The sequence below is a fragment of the Falco punctatus genome (genome assembly GCF_963210335.1).
Source record: "Falco punctatus genome assembly, chromosome: 5".
Lineage (NCBI taxonomy): Eukaryota > Metazoa > Chordata > Aves > Falconiformes > Falconidae > Falco > Falco punctatus.
The window spans coordinates 69,705,178-69,726,163 of NC_137584.1; positions in this window are offsets into that span (position 1 = coordinate 69,705,178).

A 20,986-nucleotide genomic window follows, 5' to 3' on the forward strand; every position below is an offset into this window, starting at 1 on the left:
CATTTCAGTTTGTTGGCTTATGATTTAATTTGATGCTTTCTGCTTTTTTTTTTATAACATCAGTGAATTATTTTTGTTCCCCTACTCTATGTTAATCCATAATTTACACTGCATTTACATTGCCAGGAAAGCTATAGAATTTCCTGCTTGAGATGATTGTAAAGCAGCTGTTGAATTTTAGAGATCAAGCAACAAAGTTGTCCAGATTGCTTTAAAGTTCTAATGATGTGAGAAACACATTAGGGCTTGACCTAGAGTTTTGATCAAACTTGAGCATGCAAGGTAATCTTTGGGACCAGATCCCTGACCTTGTATTGAAAACTGCTATTTCAGGCAGAGATTTGTCTATGTATAACTCAGAAAGGACTTCAGAACTTGCTTACTTTAAAAGTGTGGTTTTGGACATTTATAGCTATTCCTTTTTCCAGTAGAGCAGGTAGTTTGGTACTAAGTTTGGGAGAATATGTTCTAGAATTATGATAAAATAGAAAAAACATAAGGAAGACAACATCCATATGCCTCCATGTCTCCACAAGCAACATCACCAGATACTTACGTTTAGCTTCTTCATTAGTCTCTCACATTTTTTCCCTTATTCACTTGCACAACATATGGGAGAGGGTTGTATTTATTCTTGATTACATAATCATTATAATTTGTCCCTCACTTCATCAACCAAGAGGTTGTAAAAATAACTTCCAACTTGCTAAGCACAGAATGGATGATGTCAGAATTGTTCTTTATTAAAATGATATTTAGTCATTATCATCTTTCATTATTAAGTTACCACTTGCTTGTTGCAAATCCTGAGCTGTTTCAAGGACTGGTGTTCAGAACAAATAAGTATTTGCTCTGAAGAGCTGTGCTAAACCATAGCACAGTGTATTAGCAAGTAATTCAGGGTAGTAGAATCAATAGTTTGGTTGGTGTTGAAGCCCTTATATTCACACCATGCATTGTTTCGGAGTCCTACCTCAGACAAGATTTATCCTGGCTCCACGGGCCAACGGTCCTCTCCATGTATCTGATTCAAAGCCATCCAGAGGACTAAACATTTTATTTTGGTGGGAGCACATTTGTCCATCTGAGGCAGAGATTCTTGCTCAGTTTCCTCTGTAAGGTATCTTGTTTGCACTCTGAAACCTTTCTGCAAACCAAACCAATTTGCAGTAACCAGAATGATTGTGGGATTTGCTTAAAAACAATGCTGCTGAACCAAACCCCAGGTGTAAATACAGCGACAAGCTTCCAGATCATCCTACAAATAATATTTTATACCATACTGCTATAACAGTGTTACTTGGTGAAAGTATTATACACTTTTAGTGTTAATTATAAAAGTATTTAACTTCTCAGCTGTAAATTGTGGAATCAAGTAGCCATACCTTTGAAACACTGTATGTGTTCAAAAACCGCCAGGAACTAAGAGAGTCATGGACTTGATTTTATTTAGAAATACTGAAGAAAATTGGTAGAAACTGGCTCTATTATAGTATAGTTTTCCAAGCCTACAAACTTTTTTAATCCTTCCTTTCTACTAACATTCATTTTGCCTTCATCATCCCGTTGTATAAATTTAATGAATCAGGAACAAAGAAATACTCAGTATTCTGCCCACACCATACAATAAACAAACAGCATATGTTCACAAGAAGTAATGGTGTGAACCATTAGTCACAAAATGGTTCACACATGAGATGCATTAACATTCAAAGCTGAGATAGTTTATAAAATAAGCTAATTAGTAACCCTCCACAGTGTTGAAAGAAAGTTCAGGAAGACTCCGAATAAATGGAGAAGCTGAAGAACTGAAGAAGAAGCCTTACAAAGGAGTCAGGTATGATGCAAGATCTGTGCTAAAGCGTGCAATTGCTGCCTTTTCTCAATAGAGCGAGGTAAGTCTTAATACTCCCTAGTAGAGTGCTCTGCAATTGCACCGACTAGAGGAAAGATATCAAAGTAATATTTATCTGTTCATATTCGGGTATGTGTTTTGCCATGTTTTCAGGGCTCCTTATGCACTGAATAATACTCTAATACTGACTAATACATGTGGCAAGAAGACAAAAAACAATTATCTTGTAATGAAGTCAAAAAGGAAAAGAGGGCATATTTAAGTTGAGCCCTGAATTATGTTATCGTTCCTACCAAGAGTCAATGAGGCCTTACGCAACAGCAGCCTCCTTCCCATTATAGACTCTATTTCCTTATGATGTAGGTGCTTTATCAGCCATGAAGTCACTGTCAACTGTGACTTGCTCACCAGGGAATGTGAGAACCTGTGATTCTACTTCCTTTAAATGCACCCATCTACAAATACCAACAACTACTAAAAAAACCCACACATTTTCTTTGCAGTAAGTCACTTACGTTAGAAGTTTCTGCATATTCCCACTAGCATTCTCTTGGAGAGGCAGAAAATAAAGGAATCTTGCAAATAATTAAATATCATTATTTAATTATGAGGAAGGAATGGTAATTTACTTCCAGAGTGCAAGTGCCTTGCATAACTTTCTATTTTGCTGTATCTATTTCTTTCTCTTCCCCCCCCCCCCAATCTTTAGAGTTTGTACTCCAGACTGGATATTCTAATAATTTTAATTGCATCAGTGAACGATGATTAAATGCCTTAGAAAATCTGATGTTACTGATTTCTTTGAAGAAAAAGGCCCGAAATTTAGGTGCAGAATAAAGTGGTATTTACTATCCCTTATCACCTTTTGCCCCTGCCTGTAAGGAGCCTGTAAGAGTACTGCAATGAATTTCCATATCATGCAAAGTATATTTTTGATCACTCTCTTCAAACACACTGTTCTTACCCAGGACTTTCATTGGTTTCCATATCTAATCTCAAGCAACACAGAAGAACAGCATTAACTTATTTTGTCCACAAATTTGTACAATTAATGGTTCTAAAGCTTTGTATGCCTAACCTGCAGATTCCTAGAGTGATACAGTTAGCCTTTGTGTCTGCATTTTGTGAATAAATCTCTTCCTTACAGCTCTTCAAGTGGTAAACCTAATCCAGCTAGCTGGGAAAACCATTCAATAATATCTTTACCTGAAAAATGTCAGGGGAAAAAGAACTCATGGCACAGCACAGAGAATGTAAGATTTCTATTATTAGCCTATGTATACTGATTAATAAATGTGCAGATTGTACTGAAGTTCATGTCAGAAGAATCCTGACTCCAAGCAGTATTCATACTGAGCACCTGGAGAATAGGGCATGACAAAGACATGAATTCTGGGTTATTGGGTGAATTACTACAAGATCTTGGTTGATCTGGCAATCTGAGAGCAGAAGAGTACGCAGAAGAAAGCCTGAAGCCAAACCATAGTCAAATGTAGTTGTAAGGTAAGTTACATTTCCTTTTGCTCTATCTTCAGGCTGAACAAACACAAATGTGTTCTTACTATGACTAATATTCTGCATGTAGTGGCTTCAGAAGGTGGAAAGAGTTCTAACACAGTATGCTTGTTGAAGCGACATCAGAATGGTAAAAACTAAGCTAAGATCAAACAGACAAGGCACTAAAAAGAGTAGTTCACCCCCACCCCTTACTCCACTCCCCCAGTAGTGACAGGAGCATTGGTAGTATGGCAGCAAAGTAAAGAGGTACTTACAGTTAGTCATGAAAAACAAAATGAAAAAGAGAAGATTTAAGAGGGGGAGAACTTACTCACTATAGATTCAGATATGACCATCTATTTCAATATTATCAGGTTATTTCTTGGGTTTGCATTTTCATATAATAAATTCCTTTTCCTTATGCCTTGAAATAATACAGAAACTTCAGTGAGATGATAAATGTATTCCCAAATGAGCAGTTGACCAAAACAGAAGTCACTGGTCAATATAAGAGTGACACCAATGTATTGTCAGAAATCCTTAAGGTAATGTTTGCATAAGGAATAAATTTCTTGGCAATCTCAGACCAGACAGAGACCTTCAAATGAACTTTACACAGGTTCCCAAACAGATTATAGCCTCTTTCAATCTTACAGTGCCATACTGAAGCTTAATTTCATTTAATTAATAGTGAAGATTAAATTTCAATGTGAAGTTTGGGTCACTTTCTAAAACAGAGTAATCTTCATTGACAGTCCTTTTTAAACTTTTGAGTACTTTATAAAAATGGTTATCTCTTTCTTGTGGTATCAAATAGCCTTCCTTTCAATGAGGAAAGTTAGTATAAAAAAGAATGAACAATATATCCTCAAGGTTGCCAAGTCTCTTTTTTTCATGCTTACATATTTGCAGAGTAAAACCCAGGGTCTATAAAGTCCCTGTTTTAAGATGTGCTGTGAAGGAAAATGCAGAATATATTAACACATATTTTGCATTTCTTTGCGATTCAGTTTTTCCAGTAGTACCCAAAAAGGTACAGAATATCTTCAGTCTTAGAGCCAGATTTCAAAAATTTGGTCAGACACACATTACTGGTGCATATGAGCTTGTGAAAAATGTAGTTGGCACTTTTTGTACATATTGAGTGCCTCATTACCTTGAAAAACCTTGGTCAGTTGTCGCCTCACTATTTTTAATGTGGATGCCCTTCCAGTGTTTGTATTAATCCTTCCAATGCTACATGAACACAAACAGAAAAAAATATGACTAATGCAGCAGCATTTCTTCCAGTAACTCCTATGAATTTCAAAGCACCGCATGCTTATAGATCTAGCTAATTAGGCACTGAGACAATGCTAATGCAAATTTCAGAGTGCAAAGAAACAAACATGTAAACTGAAACATATTTGCCTCTGTTCATCTGTTTGTCTTGTTTTGCTTTTCTCCTTTTTCTACCTCTCTGACAAGCTGCTCTTTCTAATTTTGTTTTTCATGGTTGGCTAGAAGTGCCTACTCCACATTGCTTCCATACTAGCCACACTTCTGCTATTACTGACAAAACATAAGCTCTTTTTACTGCCTTGTCTGCTTGGTTGTAGCTTAACTTTTACCAGTCTAGTATGACTTCAACTAAGCTGCTACGTTAGAACTGTCTCCACCTTCAGAAGCTGCAGTACCCAGAATATTAGTCAAAGTACAGCCTATTTGGGTTTTTCCACTTAACACTTCTGCAACTTCTACCTATTTCTTAGCAGTCACAATCTCTCTACTCAGTAAAAAAATAAGTAATAAAAAAATAAAATTATAGAGATTTAGTTAAGTTTCTGAGTGTTTCCAGACTCCTTCTGTCTAGTGAGTTTTGTAGAGGCTTTCTTGAATCTTTATTTTCTCTGTGTCACTGCTGATTCCATATGCAATGAATGTCAGGTGAGAAAATTCTTTCTCTTAGAGAATCATTCATAAAACCTTCAAGAGTTCCTCAATTTAAGATAACAGAGTCAGCAAGAAGTTTTCATCCATTTACATTTCCTACTATCAACAGTGAAGTTCTAGTAAATTAATTTGATACGGCATATACTATTATCATATAAATATTTTCTCTCGGACTGTTGTACAGTTAGAGAAATCTTTGCTGCCTGAAAAGCTCTGGCCCATGACAAGAAGGCTTAACACATATATTTGTAAAACAAATGTTTAAAGATGGTGTGTCCTGAAAATGCACAAGACTGAAGAGGTTTTTGAAAATAAATAGATAGTTAAAACCCGTCTTTCTTCTAGAGAGTTTTATGATCATATTGTACTAACAGTTCAAGATACAGTTTTGGAGAACTGTGTCTAAATGGCAATCAAGACATGGTCATTGTACCGGGTTTATGGGGCAAGGTTTTGGTAGTGGGAAGGACCACAGGTGACTTCTGTGAGAAGATGCTAGGAGCTGCCTCCATGTCAGACAGAGCCAGTTTAAGCTGGCTCCAAGACCACCGGCCAAAGCTTAATCCATCAGTGATGCTGGTGGCACCTTTGTGATAAAAACAGAAACATAGAATCATGAAATGGATTGGGATGGGAAGGACCTTTATCAGGTCCAATTTACTACATCAGGTTGTTCGAAGGCCCATCCAAACTGACCTTAAATACTTCCAATGATGGGGCATCCACAACCTCTATGAGCAACTTCTACCAATATTTCACCACCCTCATGGTAAAGAATGTCTTCCTTATGTTCAGTCTGAACCTACATTCTTTCATTTTAAAACCATTACCCCCTTGTCCTGTCACTATGGGCTGTGGTAAAAAGTCTCTCTCCATCTTTCTTATAAGCCTGTTTTACATATTGAAAGGCTACAATAATGTCATCTGTGATCCTTCTCCACACTGAACAACTCCAACTCTCTTGGTCTTTCTTCAGAAGAGAGGTGCTCTGGCTCTCTGATCTTTGTCATGGCCCTCCTCTGGACCTGCTCTGGCAGGTCTATGTCTTCCTTGTACTGGGTACCTCAGAGCTGGACACAGTACTCCAGGTGGGGTCTTATGAGCACAAAGGGGAACTGCCACCTCCCTCGGCCAGCTGGCCACACTTCTTTATATGCAGCCTGGGATGATCGGCCTTCTGGACTACAAGTGCACATTGCTGACTCCTGTCCAATTTTTCATTCACCAGTATCCCCAAGTCCTTCCCTGCAGTGCTGTTTACAATCCATTCATCAATTCCTCATTCATAATTAAGAGAGGGTAAAAAATGCTGTATGATAGCTGAGAGAGAAGTGAGAAAATCTTAGAGAAACAGTCTTCAGACACTAATACACTAATATCAGTGAAGGAGGAAGGGAAGGAGGTGCTCCAGGCAAACTGGTGCAGAGATACCTCTGTGGCCAAGACCACAGTGACAGAGGTTACCCCCCTGCAGCCTTTGGAGGACCATGCTGGAGCAGATATGCACCTTGCAGCCCACAGATGACAGCATGATGGAGTAGGCTGCTGGCCAGAACTGCAGCCTGTGAGAGGAGCTCTCACGAGTGTAGCTTTTCTGGAAAGACCTGTGGCCCATGGGGGACCCATGCTGGAGCAATCTGTTCCTGAAGGGCTGTACGCATAGAAAGGACTCATGCTGGAGCAGTTCTTGAAGAACTGCAGCATGTGGAAAGGACACACATTAGAGAAGTTCATGAATGATGGTATCCCATGGGAGGGACCTTATGCTGGAACAGGGGAAGAGCATGAGCAGGAAGGAACAGCAGAGATGAAGACAAATCACAACCCCCATTCCTCATCTCCCCAGTGCTCCTCAGTAGGGAGGAGGTCAAACAGTCAGGAGTGAAATACAGCTTGGGAAAAAAAGGAAGAGTAGAAGGAAGGTGTTTTTAATTTTGCTTTTATTTCTCATTATCATACACTGTTATTAAGTTATTAACTCCCCAAGTTGAGTCTGTTTTGCCTGTGACATTAATTAGTGAGTAATCTCCCTGTCCTTATCTCAACCCATGAGCTTTTTCATAATATTTTTTCCCCCGTCTTTCTGAGGAGGGGGATAGGGCAGCTTGGTGGGTACCTGCAGACAGACAATCCACCACAGCCATCCCCACCTTATTTGCAAAGTTATTTAAATTACCAAAGTTAATTGAAACTTGATAATTTTACCATATGGAATAACCTTTACACTGTCTCCACATTAAAAACTCTCCTTTCCCCTTGGATTTTAGAGGAAATTCAGGGGTTTTATTTGTATTGAATACCTAAAAATTGACATTATTTATCTTGATATTTTTGCTAATTAAAATTCTGAACACCTGTTTGTTCTTTTATTTCCAATTTGCATATTACCTGCATTGGTTTGAAGTGTGTTAACTCTCCAATAACCTTACATGCTATTCTGTCACTTGAATAAATAAAAGTGTGACATCTATAATTTCTGAAATGCAATTTGTGATAAGATTTAAATTTTAAAAGTAAATTAGGTTGAGATATAGGTGATTCTTAAAGTACATGTAAATATTTTCGTTTGATTAAAAAAGGTAATTATGTTGACAAGCAATACGTTTGAAAGTGAAAGTGGGGTTATGAAAAATTAATGTAATCATTGAACTGCTTAATAGCTCTAGAAAATGTGATAATAAAGTAAATCAAGAAGATGTCACTTTGCAGAGTAGAAAAAGCAAGGTTTGGACAAAAGTGAGTGTTCTGAGAGAATCAAATAAGGTTATTGAAAAGAAAATGCTGTCATACTCAAATATAAGCTTCAGATATTTATTTCTGACAGACATAGCACATAAAATTCCCATACTTTGTGCTTGGAACATTTAACTAAAGTAAAACTGCTGCAAGGTGATTAACTGGAAATATCCATTGGCTTAAAAGGGGTCATTAAGGCTGCCTAAATACATGTTCTGTCATGAACTTGAGCTTTCCTAAGTGATCCAGTCAGCCAAATTCTGCACTCATTCCTAGAACCCATGTTTTAAAGCTTATTTCAAAAAACTTTTGGAACCTCAGACTAAACCAAATAATGGAGCATCATGCCCATGGAAGAAAAGTAACCCTATGATATATCCCTGTTGAAAATATAACAACAGCTATTTGGGCCCAAAAGAAGAACACTAGCCACAGAACTAGGTGTTCAGGTTCTCTACAGGCTCTAACAGAAGAATTAAACATCTCTGAGTGGTACCACAAGAAGTATGATGTACTACAAGAAGCATGGTGATGCATTTAGCCATCAGGAGGTGCTAATCAACACAGATTTGAATGATAACATTGCCTTACACTGACATCAAATGTGCGGGTTAATGCTCAAGATAGTTGTATTCTTCTGCTTCTGGTCTTTGGCACCCAAAAGAATTTGGATAGAATGTAAATGCTTTGTCCAAGAGTGTAATTCAAAAAAACACTGCTCAGTTTTTGCTTAAGGTTGAACCAAAGGTCTGCCTGACATCTGCAGTAACATATTTCTCTATGCCCAGTACTGATTAGCCACCTGAAAGCCTAGGTCCTGCTTATTGTCCATTGATACCCACAAGGAAGAGGTCAGAAAGTTTCAGCCCATGGTGACACGATTGTTCTGCAATAACGCACTTTCTTTTCAGTGGGCACTTTATTTCTTCTGTCTCATCCAAAGGTGGTGGTGTTATGACACACCACAGTAATTGAGAAAGTGGAAGTCATAAAATCTATGCTCTGCCCAGGCTATAAAGCCGCATCTTGCCCATCCCAGGAGATTGTGTAAGCAGAGAGGACTGAAGTACTTTCTTCCCGTTCAAGCAGACATACAAGATAGAGAGGTCAGGGGGAGGAGGAAAGGAGAGAAAAGTTCCAGTAGCTGAACAGTTAGTGCAGTTGTGTTCTGCTCTCTGTGCTCGTGTTTGAGTACTTTTAAGATGCACTTTTAATCCAATTATTTAGATTAAAGTGAAAGGATTGAAATGCAATACTTGTCTTTCTAGGCAAACCCTGAGCACTAAACAAGAATTATCCTGTTCATCTTTTATACAGCTTCTGAAGCAATTCCTTTTCTGTTACCCTTACAAAGCAAAGCTAGAAAGGGTACCTCTACACAGCTATATTTAGGAAAGCAATCAGGAGCTTTGATTAAGAACCAGCTCTTCAGTTCTAAAGCCGGGGATAATTATATGGTTTCTCTTCAACATCAGGCACTCCAGACCACACATAAAGAGCACCACGTTCTCTTTCAGTCAACCATGCCAGCATTGAGGAAGGCTGGGACAGTCCAGGGGCTAAGGCCAGTCTGCAAATCTGCTTTCTCTGCCCCTCTGGGTATGATGACTGATTGGGCTGAGAAACTGAGGGGGAATGGAAGGTAAAAATCTATGGAACTAAAAAATCTATGCTGGTTTTTGTAGGCCTCACTGGATTAAAAGCAATGCAGTACAAGCACAATGAGATAGTCTGACCCTCAAATATGTGTCTGTATTTCATAAATGCATGATAACTGTTTGCCCTTGTTCTTACACAAAGTGAAATCTCATTGCCCAGAATAGAAAAAGAATGTTTTTTTTCTGGTAGTGGGCCAAAACTTCTCATGGATGTCAAGATCTGAAGGCAGCAGAGAACAGTGACATCAAATGGGCAGAATTTTGGAACCTTCATTAACAGTGGAAAAGTGAAGATGGTTACGCTATCAGAGTACAGACTACAGTTCCAGTGTTGTTGGAGAGGAAACCAAATATTCTTTTCCTTGTAAATCGAAACCATTGTTATATGGCATGTATTTAAAATATGTACATGACTGTAAATTTTGAAGGCAAATCTAAATCTTGAAGTGTGACAGTGTTTTTAATATTGTATATCTTAGTGTATGCACTATTTAATTGACCAGAGACACTTAGCAACCGATCAGGTTGCATCTTACATGCAAAACAATATGTAATGTTACCTCTAGCTTAACTATACTGATCAACATTTTATTACTGAATCCTTTTTTGGTTGAATAATTAAAAAATGACAAGAATATGTGCGGCGAATGAAGAGACGGGACGCAGCTTGATGCAAGCAAATGTCAATTTATTGTACAGAAGCACGAGGTTTTATAGACTTTCAGAAGCTGCGCGTTTTAAACAGATTGGTTCTTGAAGCTAAGCCTTGCATACCAGAGGCAATCCCTGATTGGTGGTTAACTACCAGCAATTAACAGCAAGGTGTTACCTTTCCTTGGCGCCATCCGTCTCCCACTCCCCTGTGCTCTGCAAACATGCCTCATCATGTTAATTGTTGTCTAGACAAGCTCGAACAAATTCCCCTCAGCTAACTGATTGCCATGCATGGTCCTAGTTTGCAGACCGCTCCTGCAAATATGTGCACATTCTAGAGGACTGACAGCAAAAAGAACACATAGATATCTGCTCTGCAAAATGAAAGAAAAAAGTAACAAAGGGCAGAGTGGAACTTGTTAGATATGGATGGCAGAGAGAAGTAACTAAGTCATTTGAAGAAAATTTTATTAGATTATAGATATAGAAAAAGCAAACTTTGATCTTTCAAAGGCTAAATGACAGAGGTACTATAGTTCAGTCACAGCATGTGGTCAGATCATGAGAAATCTTTGGAACGAGGAATATAGCAGAAACGTGTCATTCAGGATAAGAAACAGAGAATAAGTGAATGCTATATTATCTATGAATATGAATGTTAGGGAATAGTATTTCTAAGAAGAGTTTATTGACTCCATTTTATATGAGATTGAATGTTGGTTTTGAATTTGATTTCCCAGGAAAATGTTGTAGTCAGTACAAATGGGAAGAGACCAGGAGGAAAAAAAAAAAAAAGTTTATTTTAACTAATCCAAATAAAATATAGGGAAAATAAACCCCTATTTTTAAAAAGAAGTCGATATAAATCAGTCTGATACATAATATCAAGTATGCAGTAGCAATCAGTATAATTAAGAGCATATTATTAAGTCAGTTCAACAACAGCAACAATTATATAAAGTGATATTCCTGCCACTTTCTAATATATAGACTTGCAGAATAAAAATTCCTTGTTCTTCTACAAGACACAGGAATACTACTTTCTTATCACCAGCTCTTCATTTCTACTGCTTGTTTTTCAAAGTCAGGCTAACCTGTTGTTGGTTTTGTTGCATTTTTAGTGAAAAAGGCATTTAACAAAAAAGATGCAGGATTAGAAAAGACAGTATTGGAATACTGTATCTAAGGTGTAATCAGCTGGGAGCTGGAGCTGACCAAACTGAACTTACTCTTGAATATCATAATACTTTCCTAGTTTCCCTTTTATGCGAGGTGTTTGTATGTCATCTATGCTGCCTACTTGGGATTTTAGACTACATTTAGGATACTTGCAGAATCAGACTTTTAATTAAGCAATGTCTGTGGTACCCCTATCATAAATTCATTAGCATGGCAATAGTTATATTTAGCAGTTTTCCTTCCTGAGAGTTCAAAACACTTAGTTAGGAGTGTAATCATGAGTAGTATTATTTTAATTGTGGGTTAAATACTGTGTAAAATGTTGAAGTGATGTGCTAAAAGTCAGAGTCAGCAGTACAGCTGTAGATAAAATTGGGTACACTAAGCCTCAATTAAGTAAGAAATACTGGTTCAGATTCCCTCCCAGTGCCCACTCCACCATTTTATTATAGGGTTGCATTCTTTTTAGAAGTTTGCCTTTGAAAATAAAGTGACTTATCGCTGGATGAGTTAGAGAGGAAGCTAACAGCTGAATATGACTATTCCAATGGCAGAAATGACACTGACTCAAACACTAAAGCTAAACACAGCTACACTTCTGTACCGATGGCTGCTGAATTCTTTGCTCCTTTCTATGTTGCATATAAAGTAATGATATAGGAAAATACATCCATACTGTCAAATAAAAGTTGGCTTGTACCTGAGGAAAATGATCCCTTGTATCTAAGGAACTTAAATTCTTCCAGCTCTGCCACAAATGTCCTATGTAATTTAGAACTACTTTTCAGCCACACTGAGATGCAGTTGTCCTCTAATTAAAATTTTCTTAATGTCTCTGAGACAGAAATAAAATTGCTAAAAAATTTTTGGATCAATGATTTATAGGCTCTTTGATATTTTTGTCAAGAACAGTACTTGTTTCACTTAAACAGAAATGCTGCATCAATGCTATGCTGCCTACACATTTTTGTGTTGTATAGAGATCTTGCACCTGCCTTTCGTTGTTTTGGTGTAGTTAATACAAACAGACATTATTAATACAGTTCTGTCAAGCATTATTAGGAAGTATTTTTATTATGTGATTAACAAACTTCACACTGTACATATGTATTAGAATTTATAGTAGATTTGTACAATAACATGAGTGTTGCTAATGTACCATGAATATCTGGATATCATTAATGCAATGATAGCAAAGGTCTTAGTCTCTTTATCAAATGTCATTAAGTCACTTGTCTATTTTATCTAATTATGATTTTTTTCTTTATATTAGCAAAAAAACCCCAACAAAACCCACACCAAGGAATCTTTCTAATTCAACCAACTTGACCATAATTATTACCCTATCCATACAAGACTGTATTGCTTGTCTCATAAATAGAGACCAGAGGCATAATCTGTAATCCAGCCAATTTTAACATGATACCAAAAGTTATCTCACAGAAAAATTAAAAAAAAAAAAAGAGATGAGCAATGAAAAACAACAATACAATCATGCCAAATTACAGCAATGAAGAAAAATAAATCAGAAAGATAAACCAGCTCATTAGGCAATCTCTTAAACCTGAAGATTTGTAAGCCATTTTCTCTATTGAAAATTTATCTGAATTTTCTACTACATAGCTCCTTTCTTTACAGCATGTTGAACACTTGTATAATTTGGTACAGAAGTTCTTAATTCTAAATGTAAAAATAACAATGTTTTATTATTTCTTTTCCAGGTGAATATATATATGTTAATGCATATATTAATTCAAGTTTTTTTCAGGCTACACTTTTTTAGGTTAAAATTGACTTCTACGAGGCTTTTGAATGAAAGCAAGGAAAGACTTAGAAAACTGTCTTCGAAGGAGTATTATGTATTCAATGACAAATATTGTTTAAAACCAACTTAGTTTAACAAATTTTGCCCTTATATATTTACCAATGTTGAGGATGCAGTATAAACAAGTGGACACAATGTTGAAATTTTACAGCTCTAAGCCATACTTTTTACAAGCCTGCTAATTAGCTTAGAACTAATTAGAACTAATAAAAAGTAACACTCCAAACACTTTGTGGTTTATTTCATTTTAATAGGGGAGGTTAGAAGTTTAAGGTAACCATTTGTTCTCAGGCCTAAAGAAAAAGCCAAAGAAATATTCAAGGTTATTGGAGTTTTTTAAAGGGATCTAGCTTACTGGTGAGGAGTTGGCTTCCTTGTGTTCCTGGCAAACCCAGCACATATTTTATTAAAAGGTTCAAAAGGTTACCAGCCCTTACTTTCCTGACCTATTCTTGTAAAATCTTCTGGGAAAAATCCAATTCTGATCATTTATATGCACACAGTCAATATAACAACAAACAATGAAAGGTTTTATAGAGGACTAAATATTATTAATATGCCTAACATTAATACAACTGATAAGTAGTTTTACTGTTTCCAGCCTAAATACATAAAGAATACAACCAAATAAACTGTAAATATATTTTGTGTCTTAGATTTATGGTGGCTGTCGAAAGCACAAATAAAATCTGATCTATGTTAAGAATGAAGAAAAGTGGAGAGGACTAGCTTCTTATTAGATAATTTTGTAACCTGTAAATTGAAAGGTAGACTTTGTTTTAATTAATGAATTGAGGTATTGCTGTCCTAATGTTTCTTCGTCATTTTAACAGTACCCTGAAAGGTGGTAACTAGAAATGGGTTCTGCATTATTATACTGCATTTTACATACTGCTACTGTGATCAGGCAGCTTCAAGAGTCAAAAGCTCTCTTGCATTTCAACTGAAGGCTTTGTGATATAAATGTAAATCCTCCAAATACTAATAGTGGATGTTTTGTTAGGAAATAAAAATTGCTGCACACAATGCACCATGGACACAAACATAGTCAATAACCCTAACAGGACAATCTCAGTGAGGGACCTTGAGGTTTCCTCCCTGTTGCCTCTAGCCATCATCTAGGAGAAGCTGTTGAATGTGAAGGTATGCGTTTTAGCCACGGAATAAAAGTCAGCACTTGTGTGACAGCCAGACCTATCCTTCAGAAAAAGACCTTCTTTTTTTTTTTTTTTTTTTTTTTTTTGGGGGGGGGGGGGGCGGGGAATGGGGGATTGTTTTTCTACATCTTTTAAAGCACTTTTTGTCACTTGGACAAGTGACTTTAGAAGGGGTAAATAAGTGATACCGGGACTCAATGGTCTCTTTTCCTTGGTTCAAATCATCTGGCCTACCTTGAGTTTGAATAAACATTTCTCATATATCTACTAAACATTTCAGAAAAGCCTTAAGAGGATATTCACCCACAGAAAAGTGCAGGAATCCATGCGATCATACACCAAACCTTTCTGTGGGAAGCTTTAACCTTTCCCTACCATACAAGCTTTTCATATCCAGAATATTTTCAGCAGTGTCAGTTTTCTCCATCAGCAGCTCTGTATTCTCTTCATGAGATGACAGAAGTTTTTGCCCTTGACAAGATAACAAAAAAAAAAAGTTTGTTTGTTTCATCCCTGCAGGAATATTAAAAGCTGCAGACAGCAAATATTAATATGCACAACAGATATTTGTTACTGATTCTGAAAACTACCTAGCCCTTTCTCATATTATAGTCCATAGAACAACTGGAATAAAGCCTGATTATTTTCTTTTTTAAGAAACAATGTCTGTTTGACATACAGATTGCCTGGAAATGGAAAATATTGGGATTTAGCCTTTACACTAGGTCTTTGGAGTCATAGCCAACTGCATGGGGATGAATGCTACTGAAGCAAATACCGGCTTTCCAGTGACTGCACAGTGGAAGACTGAACCCACTAAGCTAGACCTTAGCCTAGGCCCAAGCAAAGTCACTGACAACTTTAAAAACATGCTAAATATTTCTTTCAGGTGTAACCAGTACAAGGAAACTTCAAGGAAATAAATTTCCTGTGCTTAAAGACATTAAGGACAAGAAAATTTGAGATAGAAGAAAGAAACAAAATGTAGTTATTGCTTTGAAAGGCACTTTTAAATGATCCCCATTGGAAAAATTATGGGTTTGTTCTCATATTCCGTTAAACCCCCCTTTATTTTCATTAAAAAAAAGTCACTATCTTTGAAATAGACATTCTTCAAGGCAGAAGTAGTAAGTTTTACTGGTTGCATGACTATCAGCAGACTAATACTCTTCATTAAGCCACTTAGTAATTCATCATGGTCTCACATTGCACAAAAGAAACTAGTTACAGTAGATCATAGAGCAAATTTGATAGGTCACAAAGAAAGCCATCAAATAATATCTGGATTTTATAAGTTATTTCATTATAGGAAGGAGGAAAGGGGGGGGTGGGGGGTGATGGGGAGGGGCAGAAAGAGAAAAAAGAAAAAGAAAAAAGTTTATGTCCAGAGACAGAAATGAAGTTTTCACAGAACAGGACAATGTATAAATTCAGTCCTACACTGAAAACAGCTAGTCCATGGGGAAGATGGGGTGGGGTGGTGGGTGCAGGGAAATCCTCATTATTTCATTATATTCGTGGCTGGCTAAATAGAAATAAAAAAATATCCTGTCTCTTTAGAAAGGAAACACAAGCAACTGCTGAACTTTATTCAGTATTTTGATACCTGAAACTTTTATCTTCTTTTAAGCTGATTCAGTTTTCAGTGAAATAGAAAATAAGAAGACAGCTCAAGCTAAACCAGGGGAAGATTGATGATTAAACAATTCCAAATTGTGTCTGAGCTTGCTAATCAACCAAAAAGAACTTTAAAAAACTTAAGTTTAGAGGGGAATGATTGCTTATTATCACAGGAAGAGATTATTTTTTCTCTGTCCAGAGTGCATTAGGTTAGGGAGCTGATCAGTGTGCATATACTGAAGAAAGGTGAGCATTATATGAAGTAAAGTCTATCATTTGGAGGCAATCTGAGACTTTATAGACTTGCTGAAAGCTTGGTGTAATAAATACTTCCTCCTTATCTATCCTCAGTAAGGTTCATTAGTGATTTTCTACTTCTCTGACCTACAAAGCATCAGACCTCTACCTTAGATGCACCAGGTAATACATAAATAAATCCTATCTGTCCTTACATTTCCTAACCTGCCAAATGTCAGGGATCAGTGATCACACTGGAAGTCCGCCATGGAATGGAACAAGGTGTTTAAAAAAAGCCATTTCTTTTCATTACACTGACCTCTACAAATGGTCTCATATCTTCATTAGCTGTTCAGAGAAGGCAGAAAACTGGTTTTCTTTTGGAGGAGAAAATAAATGATTGTCCTCTACCCTCTGCAACAGTAGAAAATTCAGTCTGATGGCTTATGGTTAGATCTACAAAACAGATGCAGACCCCAAAATATTAGGCACTGTGGTATCATTTGCCCAATCCAGGGTCCAGAATGGTGCCCAAATGTGCCTGTGTTCCTTTTTTTTTTCTTTTTTTTTTTTTTTTTCTCCTCTGTGTGTGTAAATTTTAAACCACCTGAAATCTTTTTTTCAAAGACTGTTTAACCCTTCTTATGAAATAATTATTTACAAACATTCTTTTCTAATGTAAGTAGTAGTCCCACAGTGGATAAGATATCAGCTGTCCCTGTAATCATGTCTGAAAGCCAGGATTCCATCAAAAAGCGTTCTACAGAAAGCATGCTATTTTCTTCTGGCTTCATTAACTTTTGAATGCATTCAAGTCAGTGATAGAGATCTTCCTCCTCTTTATCCGTTTTTTTAGAATATGGAAGATATGGGATTTGAACACTTTTGCAGAAGACTTAATAGGCCTTAGATCTTCCACTTCCTAGGTGAATAAACCTATGCTGTTCTATAAAAATGGGAATCTTGTCTTTTTAAAAAATAGTATCAGGGCTTGGGGAAAACTGGGAGCAAAAAATCAAACTGAACTCATTGAATAGTATGATTTGGATGAGTGATTATATATATATATATTTAAAATCGTAGGATGAAAAGTCAGTCAAATATATTATTTTTCTTCTTATTTTTTCACCAGCCATCTCATTAAAAGATGGACCTATTAACCAACATTCCGACAAAGAAAGCGATACCCCATAGTTACCCATAATTCATACAAATCTTTTAATGACAAAAAGGCTTCCATCTTCCTTCTAAAATCAGATAATGCCTAAATGCATTTTTTCTTAAAATTAAGCATAGCATTCAGACAAAAGCCTTGGTTCTTTCATTGTTGGCATGATGAAACAGTGTAAGACTGTATTAGCCATTTTTTTTTTATTTTAAAAGGTGAGGTTTTAAAAAAATTCTCTTTTCTGCACAATTTTTTTTACCAAAATAGAAAGAGAACTCCAGAAAAGAAAAAATCAAACACTCCTTTCCCTCCTACAAAATGCATCAACAGATCTATTCTCAGTGAAATGTGTGTTCCAGCATGACATAATCATTGTTCTCACTTCCACCTTGTAAGAACTGTAAAAGAACCACAGGGAAATGAAGCTCCCAGTGTAGAAGTGTTTTTCTCCATTAAAAAAAAAAAAAATAGTTGGGAATTATTTGCAAATATGAAATAGGGTTATAACATAAATCAGGTGATAAAAAGGAGAATCACATTTTCAGCTGGTGGGAATTAGCATGGTTCCACTGGAAACAAAGAAACCTATTTATATTAGCTGAAGATTTAGCTATTATTTGATATTCACAGAGCTCAGTGATGAACGAGCTGTAAGGCAAACAGTGAAGCAGATGTGAGAAAGAGAAAAGTAAGAAATGAGAAGGCAAGCAGAATACATATTCATTCTGATCGTGCAGATCATCTGTCCCTCCAGAAAACCCAGTGAGCACAGGGAAGCCACATCCTTTGGAAATAATACCTAACATACTGAGAACTCACTCCATCTTACTATAGTCCTTCCTAAGGCTTGTCTGCTGCTCTTACTCCAAGTTATATAGTGGATCAATTATCTAGGCATATAACTGCACAAGGATCTGGGTCTTGCTTTGGGCCCTGTTGGCTATTACAGTTCAAAACACGGTATTTAAGATAATCACAATTTTAAAAAATGTTTTGAGATAAGCCTGAATTCTTCAAGTTTCTGCTTTTATTGTCCCTGGATTTTTTATGCAAAGTAGTCTTCTGAAAGAATATTTTCTAGCCCACAGGAAATTACATATAGTGTTCTTCCTGTTAAAAAAACCCAAATCCCAATATCAGTATATTTATAAAAGAATACTTAAAAAAGTTACCAATAGTGATATGAAAGGACCCCATTCAAAAGCCATTAGTGTGCTTTACAGTGCATTTCTTTCCATTTACTGCAATGAACCACTAGAGTAGCTTAACACACTAAGGGAAATTTGGGCATGTCTACCTACATAAGGTGCAGGTAGTCACATCAGCTGTGCCCACAGGTGGAGCTGTCAGAGGAGGCTTATTACATCCCGACTGCACATTCATGTTCCTCAATGCAGCTCAGAATGTACTTTATTTCCATTCTATGATCAGTATCATTATAAGGCAAGTACACTACTCTATATGCCTGTGCTTATCATGTTTTCCAGCGACCATTCTATGCATGTTTGAGTTCTTCATAACCCAGTTATGAGGTTTCTACCTTGCTTTAACACTGCAAGAAGCATCTTCCTTAATATAAATGACTTGGTTTAGGTTAGGAATGCACAGCTGCTGATTCTGTCACACATCTGTTATTTCTGTGGAAAAAATGTACTTTTCAACCTTTTTTATTTAGGATTCATATGTTCATATGTTATGAAAAATTAAGATATATGATGAAATCTTAATTAAAAAAATAAAGCTTACTATCTTCATGTTAGTTATTTAGTGGAGATGCAGTCATACCTGGTATTACATGCTGCTGGGGAGTAAAGTTTTACTCCTGTGAGCTAATGCCACTAGCAGCTTCCAGGTTTTGTGTATAAATATCACTACTTCAGATGTAATAGGACTTAGCTAGTACAAACCAGGATCACACTTGTTCGTGTTTTCTGGGGAACACATAGCTAAATGGCCAAAATCAATTGTGTAGTGCAACAAAACCATTTGCTCTTGATAGGTTCCTTATGAACAAAAAAACTGGTTTGGCTGATGCAGTCCTACTGTCCATGGTAGTTTTTTCTATGGAAAACATAGCAGGTTGATAGAGAATCAAACTGCAGCTATACTTCAGAAGAATCTATGATTCTAGCTATTCCCATCATGGAAACAGTCTACTCACAGGAGTAAAATGAAGAATGGCATTTAGGACAAGATGAGAGACTGCGACACACCTAAAGATCCAAAGTGTATTTGAGTTTACTGTTCTCTTTATAATATCTCTGGCTGATATTATAAAGAACCTTCTTCAGCAATATTACTTCTTGTTTGAAATCACCTCCCTGTAGCTACTTCCCTAGCAGTCTCACGCATTCAGACTTGCTTCCCAGAGACATTATCAAAGTCAAAATGATAAAGCAGAACTAAATAAAAGAAACTGAAAATAAAATGTTAAAGCAATTGTTGAAGACTTTTTGTTTTGTTTGTTTACTTATTCTTTAGCTTAAACTTTTCTGTTTCCATGGGTTGTACAAGTGGACATAGATTTTTAAAACAAATCCTATATAGTTTTTAGGCCACCATGTCAGTAGTTTAAAATCAGATAGCTCTGAATTTTGAAGCAGCTGTCAGGGCCCTGAGTGCACTAGAAGGCTCTGCAACCCCTCTTGCTGCTCCCCACGCTGCAATCCAGGTTTTAGCTACATGTCAAATGTATTGAAATTAAAGTTTCACATAACACTTGGATCATCATGTTGAAGCTCTGGTTCCCACCCTTGATCCTTGCCTGATCTACAAAAGTCTGTGCCAACCGGTATGGGTGTGCTTAGCCAGGTACCTAGCTGATCCTTACCTGCTGACTTGGTCTCCTGGCTTGACCTTTGATCTGCCTCATCACTGAAGACTTTTCTGGCCATCTCTGGACTGTGGCTGACCCTGGTTACTGTCACTGAGCCTTCTGTTCTTCAGTTGTTAGTGTGCCATCGAATGGCAACCTTGCCTTGCCATGCCAGCTATGCTCCTAGCTCTCCTTCTCTTTCTTGCTCTTGCTGCTCCTTGACAAACGATATACAATTTGAAATCTGAGGTGGTTTTAGCTACTTATTTAGAAAAAGTAAAATATTACTGTAGGTTTCTTTTGAAAATAAAACCCAACAAAATGAAAAACTCATCCAATAAGATTATGGATTTAGAACCCCTGACATGCAAAAGATAAACTAAGTTATTTTTCTTCCAGTCAAAAGTGACAGATGGCAACTGACCTTTTGCCTGACTGACCGCTGTCATTTGGATAATCAATAGTGCACATGAATAAATAGTACAAATGAATAATGGTGATTTTAGCTCTTTAAACAGACACACCAAAAGATAAAGAAGTACTTTAGTCTTTCTGAGGAATGCATTTCATAATATTGTTTTGTAAATTTGAAAAGCATTGGGTTATCCAACTGATTATGCAGATATAATTTACTCCAGCAAAATTAATAGTCA